The sequence below is a fragment of the Anarrhichthys ocellatus genome, unplaced genomic scaffold (genome assembly GCF_004355925.1).
Source record: "Anarrhichthys ocellatus isolate YVR2014 unplaced genomic scaffold, GSC_Weel_1.0 scaffold15, whole genome shotgun sequence".
In the NCBI taxonomy this organism is placed as follows: domain Eukaryota; kingdom Metazoa; phylum Chordata; class Actinopteri; order Perciformes; family Anarhichadidae; genus Anarrhichthys; species Anarrhichthys ocellatus.
In genome coordinates this window covers 1,738,136-1,751,741 of record NW_022280045.1, presented here as the reverse complement: position 1 = coordinate 1,751,741, position 13,606 = coordinate 1,738,136, and the positions used below count along the sequence as shown (strand labels likewise).

Here is a 13,606-nt window from a genome sequence, read left to right as displayed (position 1 = left end):
GGGGGGGGGGGGGGGGGGGGTGGGGGGGGGGGGGGGGGGGGGGGAAGGGGGGGGGGTGTAATGGTTCAAGTGGCTGCTATTTTTGGATGTGAACATGGAAAATAAAGTCCAAACACGAGTAATTTCAGGGTTACAAACCTAAGCGGGGGTGCTCAAAGCTACTGAGTAAAACTGAACATCTGAGCAGAGGGGTGTTAAAGTAAAGTAAAGAAAATCTGTTCTTGTCCAACATAGTCCATAAGACAAGTTAAGTTAGCAGTATGTGTGCAGAAACATGTCACGGCAGTTTGGGAAACAATGGGAGCCTATAGGACCCATTGCCGGGCAAACTGCTATTGTTTGGTTTAGGGCTGCATCAAGTGATTATTTCTATATAGATTTATAATCGGCTTGCTCCATAAAATGTAAAGTAAAGTGTACAAGTTCCCTAAAAACATACCCAAATGTCTTGTGTAGTCTGAGTGACAACCCCAAAAAACAACAACAGTATTTTGTTTAATATCATGGAAATCGAAGAAAACCAGCAAATATTTACATCTGCGAACGGATTACTCCCTCATAAAACTTGCACTCTTCTTCATGTCCCCAAACGATCCAAACTGTTTGACCTCAAAGGTGCTTTAAACTCCATCGTGGTCCGATAAGTGACAGTAGTACAAGCAGCTGACCAGGATTTAGACTTAAGTCCCAGAGAGAAGGGAAGGGAGTGCAACATAACACGAGCCACTGAAAACAGAACAGCATGTGCACTTTTCTAAAAGAGCGAGTACAACAGGGACATTGCTTCTGTTCAGAAAAGGCAATGTAAATAACTGGCTACCTTTGTCTGCACTGACAGGATGGACTCTGCCGTTGCCCTGCTCTAACACACACTCACTGTGAGTCCACAAGAAAAGGGGCTTCTGATTGTCTGTAGTAAGCAAATAGTTAAAGCAGCGAGTGAGGCGGTGTGTGTGTGTGTGCGCGCATGTGTGTGTGCGCGCGCTCAGAGTGAGTAACTTCCTGGATCCATCAGCAAATAAGAGGTGAAACAAGAGACATGTTCTTGTGCCCTTACACTGTTTACACAGTAGAACTTTGTGCTGCATGAGCAGTTAGGAGTAAAGGGATTTCGCTCTGCTGCAAAAACATCTGCATGGCTGTTTAATACTCCGACAAAAATAAAACAAAAATCACAATATTGCTAATTAATGCTGCATTGCAGTATTATTATAGTTGCCTCTTGTAACCTATAACATCTCTTACATTTGATATGTGACAGAGTGGAGAGACTTGTACATGTGGGTATATCCACTGAGACCACATCAATAATTTAAAGGTCCAAAGCAGCAGAAGAACATAGTGCATGTGCGCGTTAGTGTGAAACAGAAGGGGGTACTGTACAGTATAATGTACTGAAGTAGTTAATAGGCTGCAGGGCATTGTTTATAGTTACAGTATTGGGGAGGGGGAGTTCACAATCATTTCATTATTATTTTCAGACGCTCTTTAAATACCCACTGGAGTCATACCGACTCTTCATTGGAGGGGTACAGGAGTCGTTTCCTGTTTGGCACAATAACAGGCATTAGACAGCTGACCTCTTCACCCCTAGCGGAGACACACGGCGATCATGTCAGCCACAATGACAACACTGCCCCCCCCCTGTCTTTACAGCACAAACAGCAGCAGGCACGAATCCCATTCAAACCAGAGCAAACGTAGAGCAGGGCAGCGCGGAGGAGCGGGGTGCGCGTCGCTGTGATAGGAAGTTTGTTTAAATATTTGTAGGCTAAACTACTTTTACGCTTACTTCAAAAGTACAATTTACAGTGACGGTATAGAAATTGCCCAAATTCCACAAAATTATGGACTATGTTATTCCAGATAAACATTAGACTGAAGTGATAAACATTAAATACGATACGGTCACCATGTAACCCACAGTAATTACTGACCCTAAAGGGGGTACGGCGGAGTTATTTTGGCAGTTACTCACCAGGAAGTAAAATGCAGCATAATGACAGAAAGCATCTTAAATTGACACGAAGTTATGGGTCTTGTCTGCGGTGCAGCCAGCTGAGCATTGTGTGTTCCTCTGTGTTTGTGTGAAGCTACGCTGTAGTACCAGTGTGAACACTAGAGGACTGGCTGCCAGCAACCAAAGAGTAGACGTTTGGCTGCAAGATAGTGTCGCCTCAGACCTCGTGCTATCGTACCTCTCTGTAGAAACTCCAGGGAGTCAGATTAGTCAGACATAAGCTACGTCATAATTAGATGATAGTTTTAGCCTCTTGAAACATAAACAACGCTTTTTACTGATTCATACACTACAAACCACGCTGACCTAAATACTTTAACTTAACTGTTAAAACGTCGTTTGGTCTCAAATCAGCTGAATCTTATTCAGACTAAAACAACCAAAGCGAATACACACCAGCTTAATAAAGAAGTAACTTTCAACATTATAGCTCAATTTAAACTAGCAAAGATTTGCAAATTGGAAAATCTTGTAGTTAGCCGGCTAACAGCGCTTCTGCCGGACGAAACCGGAAGTACTTGGGAGGAGGTATCATCTTGGTTCACACAAATCCTCTCTGTGGCTCTCCGACTGTCTTGACGCAGACGGTGACACACATGCAGAGGCAGGAGACGCACTCGTCACTGCTGCCCACATTACCCACAGACTGTCTGTCGTGTTCACACTGGACTGTTACAAACAGTAATGTGGTGGTAAATACATAACTAATAAACCTCCAGCTCAGAAGGCAACAATATACACAAGTTAGAACACTTTTATCCAATAAAACAAAAGAAACTCCGGGATATTTTTGAGGGGGTGGACAAAATAATGGGTACATCCTACAGCACAATAGGTGAAGCTCATATTTTTCAGCCTTTGTTGTGACTGTCAGAGTTGTTGATTCAACTTAATTTCAGAGACTGTAGTATTGCTACCCTACAGTTGACATGTGTAATGATTTTATTCTTCTATCCTTTCATTCTCCTCTATATTTTATAATTTTGCATTGTGTGCATTATTTGTGGAGACACATCAGCAATCCAGGGCCTCTCGTTGCCTCAGTAGATTGCCTGGTCTTTTACGTCTGTGTAAATTGCCTTCAGACCTCCAATAAAAAATGGTGACCAGACCTTTATTAAAGGTGGCACGTGCTGCTATTACTCATCTTACATCACTGTAACATGACTCACTGGCATTCCTCTGAGATGGTGATTTAAGTCAGACACTCTTAAACTCCAGAACACTCCATGTAGTGTGCAGAAGCAGTCGATTATGGATTTGGGTGTAAAATCCTCCTCCCTGCTTTCCTGATATGTTTTATTGCTTGTTAACAAATGTAAGTATTAGTCAGAAATGCTATGCACATTCCCATTTTGAACTATTATTAAAAATTAAGCTGCAGCGCTCAGAGAGTGAGACAAAGCCAATAGATGGACAGACGGATGAACGGAAAGACAGACAAGTCCAAAATACTCTTGAGCTTTGACCCCATGTTGATACACGTCAGTGCTTCAGTTTGAAGTAAAAAAAACCAAAATGCACTAAATACCTGTTGGTCCAAATATACTGTGGCCGGAGGAAGGGCTGCTCTGCTCGTCCTGTCCTCAGCACTCAGTGGAGTGTGACCCACTTTGGCTGGGATCACTCCAGTGCATGTATGTGCGGGGAGTAAACACCAGGGACACAGAAGAGAGGAGGAAATTACTAATATAGTAAAATGACGCTTACGCCTCATTTTGTGAATGAGTGTATAATTTTAAAGAGTTTGATGCACGGTAGATTTTGCAACCTGAGGGTACATCCAGTCAGTGTATCCTCTCTGAGATCTGTGACATACTCACAACACATGATCCAAGTGCTACGCCATGGCTAGCTGGCTATTTATAGTGCAATCACGCAGCCCGTCCAAAAATACATTTGTGCAAAACAGTTGGAGTTTCCTGTTCCTTTTGTGACTTTGTTGTGTGCTGCTCCATACTGTGGTACGGTGCAGCACTAATGATGAGTCATGGAAGAAAATGAGTAGTTCACTCACTAGCACTGGAATGGTTATTAAATCACTCACAATTTACTGTATATTCACATTATCAATGCAGCAATGAAAGTCAAACCAACCCAGATACCTGATTTATTTACCTTTCCCCCCCCAGATTTAGTTCCATTTTCTTGTCATGTCAATGGAGTTCCATACAGCGCAATGGTAGAGATTCATCATTCCAGAGCTGCCCTCCTCAACATTGTCTTCCCCTCATACATTCTGTGTCTGACAGATGATCCAATCTCATATCTGCTCGCACACAGAGGACAGTCAGAGTAAACCCTCGGCATGCTCTCTGTCCAGAGTCCACATTACATAACTTATAGCTAACCTACATTCTGGCAGCCTCTCAGGTCGCTGCCACTGGCTCTTGTGGCCCCGTTTCCTCAGCCAAGCTCTGCCAGCGATGTCCCACATACAGCAATATACTGACAGAGCTTGACAAAAGCTTCATTCAGCCAGTTCCTTCTTCCTTCTTGTGGATACTAACTCAGGGATTTACCCCTCTCTTACTGTAAAGATCACGTCTTTGTTGTCCTGGGCATAACAAGAAGTATCAGGTGGAGTTGAACTGTGGGTTATTGCTTTCAAGTCAGCTAGTAGGGAAAGGTGCCAAATGGAGTTTTGTTTTTCTAAGAAAATACTTCCTTAACAACAGAACTAGATGGATAGACCGACAGACAGATAGAGACTCAGTGAAATAAGTTCAGCTCAGGCAATAAAAGAAACTGAACATGATTCACTCCCTCGTGATATTGAGAAATGGAGAATATACTCCTACGTTCTCTCTCTCTCTCTCTCTCTCGCTCTCTGTGACTCTCTTACTTCTTACTTTCCTCTCGTGGAAATATCACAAGCACACATGAGTTGGCTTCTTTATACATAGCCTCTGATGTCATGTTTAGCAGTCGTCACCATGGTCGCTGGGGCAAATATAGTCCAGCTGTTTCTATTTTAGAAGGCAGTAAAAGCAATGATTCATTTTGCTCGCCTTCCTCATCACGATCATCATCAGCAGCAGTAGCATGACTGCTATCATCGTCAACATTGTCAACATATTTGCAGTCATTGATATCGTGTTGTTGTTTTTTAAGATTATTTATTAGGGCTTTAATTACCTTTATCAGAGCAGCTGCAGAGTGACAGAAGGGGGGGGGGGGGGCTGCATGGGGTGCACGCTCAAACCGGGTGAGTGAGAGGTCGCTCCATTGTCATGGTTTTTGACCTCAGTGATGTTCATGTCTTTATACGTGATCCTTTTATTCTGATCTCAGGTTTTGGTTTAGTCGCCTTAAATAGGTTTAAATGCAGACTTTCAGTTTGTGTTCAGAGTTTTACATTAAAGCCCCCGATAATCTGGTTTCAAATTTGAAGTTTTTCTCTGTACATTTATGCACATTTATGTGGAAGTAGCATTAGCTTCTAACACTAGTGTTGTTACCTGCCTTGTGTTCCTCTCAGTAACTCTGTGCACACGTCACGTCTCATGTTAATAGAGAGGTTTCTGGGGCGTATTTCATGATACAATTGTGAATGTTGTCAATGGTTTGAAGCAGATTGGGGGACGTAGTAAGCTAACAGGAGAGACGTTGGTCATACATGCTAGAGGCACAGAAGTTCAGGGGGAGAGAGAGTTACCTAGAAGGACTGTTTTTTGACAGCTGGATCGCTTTTCACCCCTCAAACTTCATGCACAATGTGGGCCTGATCTGCAGAACCAAATCCCGGACCCTTGCATCAGTTTGGTCGTATCGGTTAATATTTACAACCCCCAAATTTTGATTCAAATGTTGCTAAACCCGGAGGCCCCTCCACATGACGAAACAACATTTAACGTGAAACTAACCGAAACTGTTCCAACTTTGGCAGAATACTTTGTGTTCGTGTTGGACCACGTTGCTCTCAGTAAGAAGCTGATTGCGAAAATATGTTTTTCAGCCCCTTTAAAGTCAACTGTGTGCCAAACTGCCATCAAAAAGACTCCAACCCTCACTTTCTCCACCCTGGAAAATGCCATCAGATAAAGACTTTGGGGTGAAATTTCACAACAGTGACATCGTAAGTGATGCGTCAACTGCCATCCTTTTGTCTGTGCAGTGGTATCACTTTAGGGTGGTGACACCAAAGAACTTCCTGTAACACCCTAATGGCAGGCGAGGGGCCTTGTGCCAAGTGCACGTCTGCTCAGTCCTGGGGCCGGTCCAGCGATGATATCGTATCTCTGTAGCATAGACACTCGGGCTACAGCAACATCCTGGAGCCCAAGGGTGCTCCCTGGGCAACATGTAGGTTGAAGAGTGAGTATGAGAGTGATCTGTGCTACAATGGCGCAGTGCATGGACTGAGATGAACTGCAATGCATAATTCAAATGCCTTCACCCAACTTTGTCTATGTTACAATATTTTAAGGCAAATGTACAGAAAGTCATTTTATTAACTGATATGAATACAATATTTTTTATTTAGTGTATAATGTCTAACACTACCCCCACATAACATTATCCGTGCTCTCTTTTACAGTATTGTTGCAAAAGGCAAGTGAAGCGGCAGCCCCGAGTGCAAAATAGGTTATACAACTACAACTTTCAACAGCAGTGATCTTATCTCGCTGCATGTGAGCAGCACAAGCCGTAACAGCCAAGCAGCTGTGTGATTGGGTTTGACACCCCCCCCCCCCCCACTCCAACAATGAGCCTCTTGTCTACATCAGCCACAGAGCTGTGGTGACCTTTCTTACAAACTTACAAACTGGCCCGTGTGACACAATGTGGACCCAAAAGGCATCTTCTCTGAAGGAATGTAATAGTATTTATCTTCACATCTCCAGGTTGTTTCATTGTGCGTTCATCTGTTACAGACTAACAGAGTTGTGCGTATGTGCGGAAGAAAGTGTTCCCGATTCTCATCCAGCCACTTATTGCATCTGGCTGTCAGCCCTGCAGTGGGAGCTCCTGTGCTCTCCCAGACCCAGCAGAGTGTACTCTGCTGTTGGTGTTGGCTGTCACATGTGGCTCCATGTGAGGCCTGTGCAGGAGTGCACAGCAGCAGCAGGAGGAAGGAGACCTGCTCTGTTCTCAGCTGTTTGGGCCAGTACTGAGCTGTGTTGGTGAGACTGTCTGACTCCCCCTCCCTCCCTGCCTCCCTCCCCTACATGCTCAATCACCCACTGATTGCCTCTCTTTTCTTCCTTTGCAGCTGGCAAAACACATGCATTACAGGCTGACAACACAACTGTTAGACGCTGGGTGGGCTTCTTGCTTCTCTCGCTGATGACTGATGACTCCACTGTTAATTGACACATATTCACGTGTTTGTGCAAATCATTTTTTTTTGACATTATGTTGTTTATATATTTTGTACTTTTCATTATGCATATACATTTACTACACTTCTGTTCACATTCAGTTTATCCATTTTGCAATTACTGTACACCTGTCTACCACAAATAGATATGACAACATTTTATTATGTATGTTATATATCTTATATTTTATCCCTATATTTTGCACTATTTAATGTCTTAGATTCGAATTCTTTAACTTGCATCATTTTCCTTCTATGCATATTTAACGAGCATTGTTGGAGGAAGCCTGAGATGCCATCGACTGCTTCTCTGTAAATGTTGCATAATGACAATAAATAACTATATAATAAGCATTAAGTTGCATTGTGATACATTATATGTGCATTAGATGTTTGTGCACAAAGGCAGCCCTTTAGTATAAAGCAAAGAGCTGCCATGTATACATGTGAACTCGCCTCACTGTTTAGTATTACAACAGCGTTCTGTTCAGCAGTTCTGATGCCCTTTAACCACATGTGTTATAGATGGAGGCAGGCGAGTCACTCTGGCGCCATCAGTTGGCAGTTGAATGATATTAAGACCTGACAACAGTCAGTGGTGTGTTTTTCTCCCCTATAGGAATTAGTGAACCATCTTCTCCACTGGAGGTCGACATGGTAAATGCTCATGGGATGATGTATGGTCAGATGAAAGAAATATTATTTTTAATGACGATATTGGGGATATTGTATGATAACAACTTAAACTTTAATATGAAATGCTACCACAGCGAAGAACAGTCTGAGATGTCTACAGGCCTCGTAAGAATGCAAAACATAAAGAAATACAGTTTGTATCTAATGGCACCCTAACATGGAAACACCCTCCATGTTACCTTTAAGCTTGATATGGCCGATAGGTTAGCAAACAGCTTGTATTTACACATACAGCCGTGTCTCCACCAAAACCACAAAAAGTAAATATAGGGCCTTTCTCAATACCAAGTACGCCAAGTACGGACTTGTGTACTTGGGAGTTTGGACCTGGGAGACTCCCAAGGATGGGAGGACGCAGCTTACTTGATGACAACCCTGACTTTTTTCGTTTTCATTTAAAATAAGAAAACGATATGATGTATATATTCTCATTCATGCGCACTAACTCACACACCGATGGCAGCTCGCGACAATGCAAAGTGCTCCCTTAACAATAGGGGGTAATTAGGCAGCTACAGTAACTGGGAGGCCACATATTAACAGAAGCAGCAACTTCAGGGGCACAGCAGGGGAGTTTTTCAGTGCCCTAAAAGTGACACAAAACATTATGAACAATAACATATAATATCAGTAACAATAACCAAAAATGTCTACGAGGTGGAGGGTCCAATGCCAACTCACACAATAATAATTTGGGCATATTTAACTGTTGATTGTGGACCATCAGCATTTTGGGAAAACACATGAAAAAAAGTAAATCAATCAAACCATTATTTAATCCTCATTTTTTATCATAGCTTGAGGGTACTCAGATTTTTGGATTTTAGTGCAATATGCATTGTACACTGTTGCACACTAGTGAACCTTAATGACAAGTTAATGATTACCTCATGTAACCTGAGAAAAGCTCAAGCCTTTATAATGTTCCCTCTGGCTACTGGTGTATAAAATTCATGTGCCAACAGGCAGAATTGTAACTCCATTCATGCTCACCAGGAGATTGTAATCATTGTGCAATGTCAGCATTTCCTGCTTTAGATATGTCCTGTATTGGCAGAATATCAGTATAGCAACACAACACATTATCGTCATTTAGAGCCTTCTTATATACAGTCTTTGGTTAGAGCACAATAAGGAATAGCTGTGTGTGAGGTGAATGAGTGGCACTCCTGCTGCACATAAAGTGGCTGTGACATGCATGTGAGGTGCAGCTTAAATGCTGCTTCTCTGAGATTTTGGCATGAGATACAGTAACAGAGCGGCTATGCCAGGCATTTCAACACTGACATCTGACTGGAGCAGCTGTCATAGAACAAACAGGCCAGCTCTCTGGTTTCTCAGTGTCTTTTAATGCATCACACTGTCATCACTGTCATTAGGCATTTGAATGACAAAAAAAACAAAAAGACTAAAAGATGAATTATATTTTTATGATCTGCTTTGCATAATAATAAAAAAGTGGGTTCTATTAGTCCAGCGGTTCCCAATCTGTTTAGGCCACGCACCCCCTTCTACATCCCAACCGGGTTCACGCACCCCCAATCCCCCACACCTTAAAAAAAAAAAAAAAATCAACAGAGCCTATTTATAGCCGCATAACAATCGGACCAATGAGAGAACAGTTTGCTCGCGCGTGGCGTTTGTTTACAAGATTTAGTCCGCTGTTAAATGTTGCAGTGTCAACACAAACCGAACAAAGGGACAACTGCAACATTGTATCATATTAATCCCTGAATCGGAACAAAGCAAACGAACTGAAGGTGTGAAAACGCCCTGAAACACTGCAACAAAGTTTCAATACATTTCAGTTACACAAGGCGTCACTTTGAAAGAGCAATAAGGATGGCGAGGACACACGCACAGGCTCAGAGGCAGATTGCATCACATTTAATTTACAATTAACCATACATAGCGGTTACATTAATCTGAATCGAATTACAATAAAGTTACTCTCTCCAATCATACATTCCACCATCTCTTTGGCAGCTGGTAAGCACACGTCTTCGGCGATTGTGTGAGGCAGCTTCTTGCTATTCTGTGACCAGATATGAAGCCCGTAGTGCGTGTTTTGTAGACCCAACACATGAATGAGACTGCAGTTGTTTTGGGCTGTTTTGTAACTCCTCCAATTTCGATATAAAAAATGTAAGGGGCTTTTGACTTGCACTGGCATGCTTGGTGTTCAGGTGCGACGTAAATAAGAGGGCTTCAGACAGCTGTTAGCCAGAACCTCACTGCACACCACGCACTGTGGCTTTGGGCAATCTGCATTGCCAATCCAAGTGAAGCCCAGACCCAGATCATTTTCATCATATTTCCTCTTTTTTCACCTTGACTCCGCGATGGGCCTATGTGCTCTCGATGTGTCTGTGCTATCCCTTCCTCCTTTTCGGTCTCCTCCGTCTCATCTTTCTCTGACTCCCGTTCGATTTCTTCTCCCGGTCTCTCCCCAACGCACCTCTCCGTTTCTCTCTCTCTCTCTCTCTCTCTCTCTCTCTCTCTCTCTCTCTCTCTCTCTCCTCTTTTATGACTGATAGCTTCAGATGTCCCACCTGACAGTTTCCCAGATTTCAGCCAGTTTAGCATATTTGCATGAACGTTGCTGAATGAATGAAGTTAGCTGTTAGCTGACGTTAGCTGCACAAGCTAGGCTAGCTAGTGTGTACGTAAAAGACAGTCTGGCGGCAGTTTTTAAATTAAAATGTTACAAAGGGAATTTTTATAATTCATGTTTTTGTGAAAAATCCCACTTAATTTTTTTAAATTAGATTTAATATCAATTATTACACCATTAGACCACCATTACATTTTTCCTCTCGCGCACCCCCTGGAGGCGCGTGTGGACGGGAAGCTAACAGTTTTTGACCGTGTTATCGTGTCAATGTAGCGTGTCAGCGGGCATATGAGCTTGTAGTTTCAAGGTCTTATAGTATCCTGTAAAGTAACCTGTGGTACTCTGTTAAGGTGGCAATATGCATTTGAATAAATGGATCAACGGATCGAAAGCCAGACATCGTATTGGACAGTGAAATGTTTGTGGAACACGCGTCCGAACAAGTTCTCCCGTTCGCCCCCCAGTGGCTTTAAGATATAAAATGGCTATATGTTAAAGTCACTACACTTACTTTACTTACTTTTCTTAGTGCCATGACTCTACAACCTCCCATACAGTAGGTGGCGGTATGCAGTTGTGGTTGGTTTGTGATCCAATAAAGACACAGCTGACGAAGACTAATCTAATGACTACCTGAGCTCGATGCTTCGGCTAACAACAACAACAACTACTCCTTTGAATACGGAAAAGCGGATAACTAATCAATCACTGAAGACATTTCTTTATTAATATTATGAACTCACTACAGAAGCTCCCGTTGTTCCAGGCTGGATTATAGAGCTTCTAAGAGGGACACGCACGTGGCACCTGGAGTCCTGGTTGGAAAACTACAACGGTGAAGGAGCGCGTGGTAAAGTCAAAGACATGGCTTTGAGGAATGTTACTTGTAACCTCTTATGTACAGTCTATGCTTGTATGCATCTATGCTGATCACAACTGTGTCCATTAGTATGGGATTTACATATTCTAGGCAAAATAATAATGTTAGTTTCTGATAATGTGTGCTTGGTATGTCTAATAATCTTGTTTATATTTGGAAACCAGACTGTATTTATAATGATTTCTCATTTTTCGGTTTGTATTGCCCGTTTTAAAATGATTTCAACAGGTAAAAAGGACTGGGTGGACTACCATCTGTCCGATATAACTGATTAAATCAATAAAGTCATTTTGAGACGTAAATAACCTTATTATGAAATAACCACATGGTCAAGTATATTTTTGTATACTCCTGTGACTTCAATAAATAAAGCACTGAGTGTTTTGTGAAGAATAAATATTATATTATTTCCGTTTTATTGATTATCAGACTCTGAAAGAAGTTTTATTTTGAAAAATGACCGGATTCTCTCGCAATTTCATCCGCCTGTGCCTCTGACACATCAAGACGCTTGTCTCGGTCACGTGATACGTTACCTCAAAAATTAAGCCCGCAAACTAGCGAAAATGAGTAAATGACTTTTGGAGAGCTTCTTTGCAAAGGGTGAAAGGTCACTAAGGAGACAGAAGAAGAGCCGACAACTTCCAAGAACATGAAAGCTTCATTTAACAGACAATATCAGGAGTCTAATTGGATATCAGGATGGCCAAATCCCAATGTCCCCCCTAAACCCTCAAACCCTGAACCCTCAAGGACTTACTGACATCACCTGGTAAGGGGGTGAGTGTGAGGGCTTGAGATGGCGTAAATAGGAATGGGACAGCACTTTGCTGCAACATGTCACGTTACCATGAAAACGACAACAAATATGATGTATAATTGTAGGTATTTATTTTATATTTTGTACTCCCTGATGTGAATGTCTTCAGGCTCTTTTCTCACATGATGAGAGGTAACTTCATATAATCTACTCGTTTTTGTCAAAACAGCTTCAATAACTAAATCAAATATTTGATGAATAAATAAATAAATATCTTCTGATTTCATGTTTATTTTCTGTTCCATCTTTAACCCTTAATGTTTCTGAGTAAATTTATTATGACAGGCTGAACACACTTGAGCCGTCTTCTTTGTTTACCTTTTTTTTAGGCCTCCATGCGTCCACTGGTTACCCGGTGTTTAACGTCACATTGCAATGATTTGTGGGTAATTCCCTTAGGCTAAATCAGCATACCATGCTGACTTACGGAAAGGGCTCAAAATGTCTGCGAGAGAGCCCTCAAACACTTGATGATTTGACAGTGGGACAGCCCTAAACCCTCACGGACTTCGCGGGAGCGCGCCTCAAAGTCTGTGAATCCGTAAGGGGGACATTGGGATTTGGCCTATGTGTTGACAGAGGATTAGCTGCTGGAGATTGTAAATGACGGTGGCCTTAAAAGTATGTTTGAGACAACAACTCTGCTGGTGTTTGGATTCAAATCAAGGCTGAATATCCTGAGATCGCCACTAAAGTACTGAAAACCCTGCTTCCTGCTTCCATTTCATCCTCTCTGTGAAGCGGGATGTTCGGCAGTGACGGCAATCAAAACAAAATTAGGGAGTAGACTGGACATGAGGAACAGACTTCGGCTGATTGGCCTTCTATTTCCCTTCCGTAGACCTCAACAAGGCGTCTGTGGTGCCCTTATCAACTATAAGGTCCACACTGCTACAACCGTAGTGCTTGTGGAGCTGTGTGCAGTCCAGCTCTACCAACTCAAGCCGAGAGGAAAGATTGTGAGGTTGAATGGCTTTGGTTTGGACGTCTTCCTGCATTAGTCGCACAGCTATGGGGGAAATGTCTGCGCAAGCGACCCGGACCGGGAGAGGAAAGTGTCTGTAAATACAGGGCCCTAAAGCAGAAGTGCCACAGCCCATATCCAGGACTTGGAGCAAACCGTCTGGGTGGGGCTTGGTCTGCAATAGGGGCATAATGAAGTCCCGGACAGCATCGAAGCCAAAGAACCACTCAAAGTGTTTGTACTGCTGCTGCTCTCAGTGTAGAAGCGGTCCCAGGTTGCTTTCTTATCC

General features: G+C 42.7%; 1 protein-coding gene across 1 annotated transcript in view; it reads right to left on the bottom strand.

Annotated features, from left to right (window-relative positions):
- LOC116387802 (cysteine/serine-rich nuclear protein 1-like) overlaps window positions 1-2,107 on the bottom strand; it is a 7,347-nt gene extending 5,240 nt beyond the window's left edge. The window contains exon 1 of the mRNA XM_031855191.1: window positions 1,979-2,107. The gene's annotated coding sequence lies outside the window, so the exon portion shown is untranslated. The remainder of the gene's footprint in view (window positions 1-1,978) is intronic.
- Window positions 2,108-13,606: the final 11,499 nt, after the last annotated feature.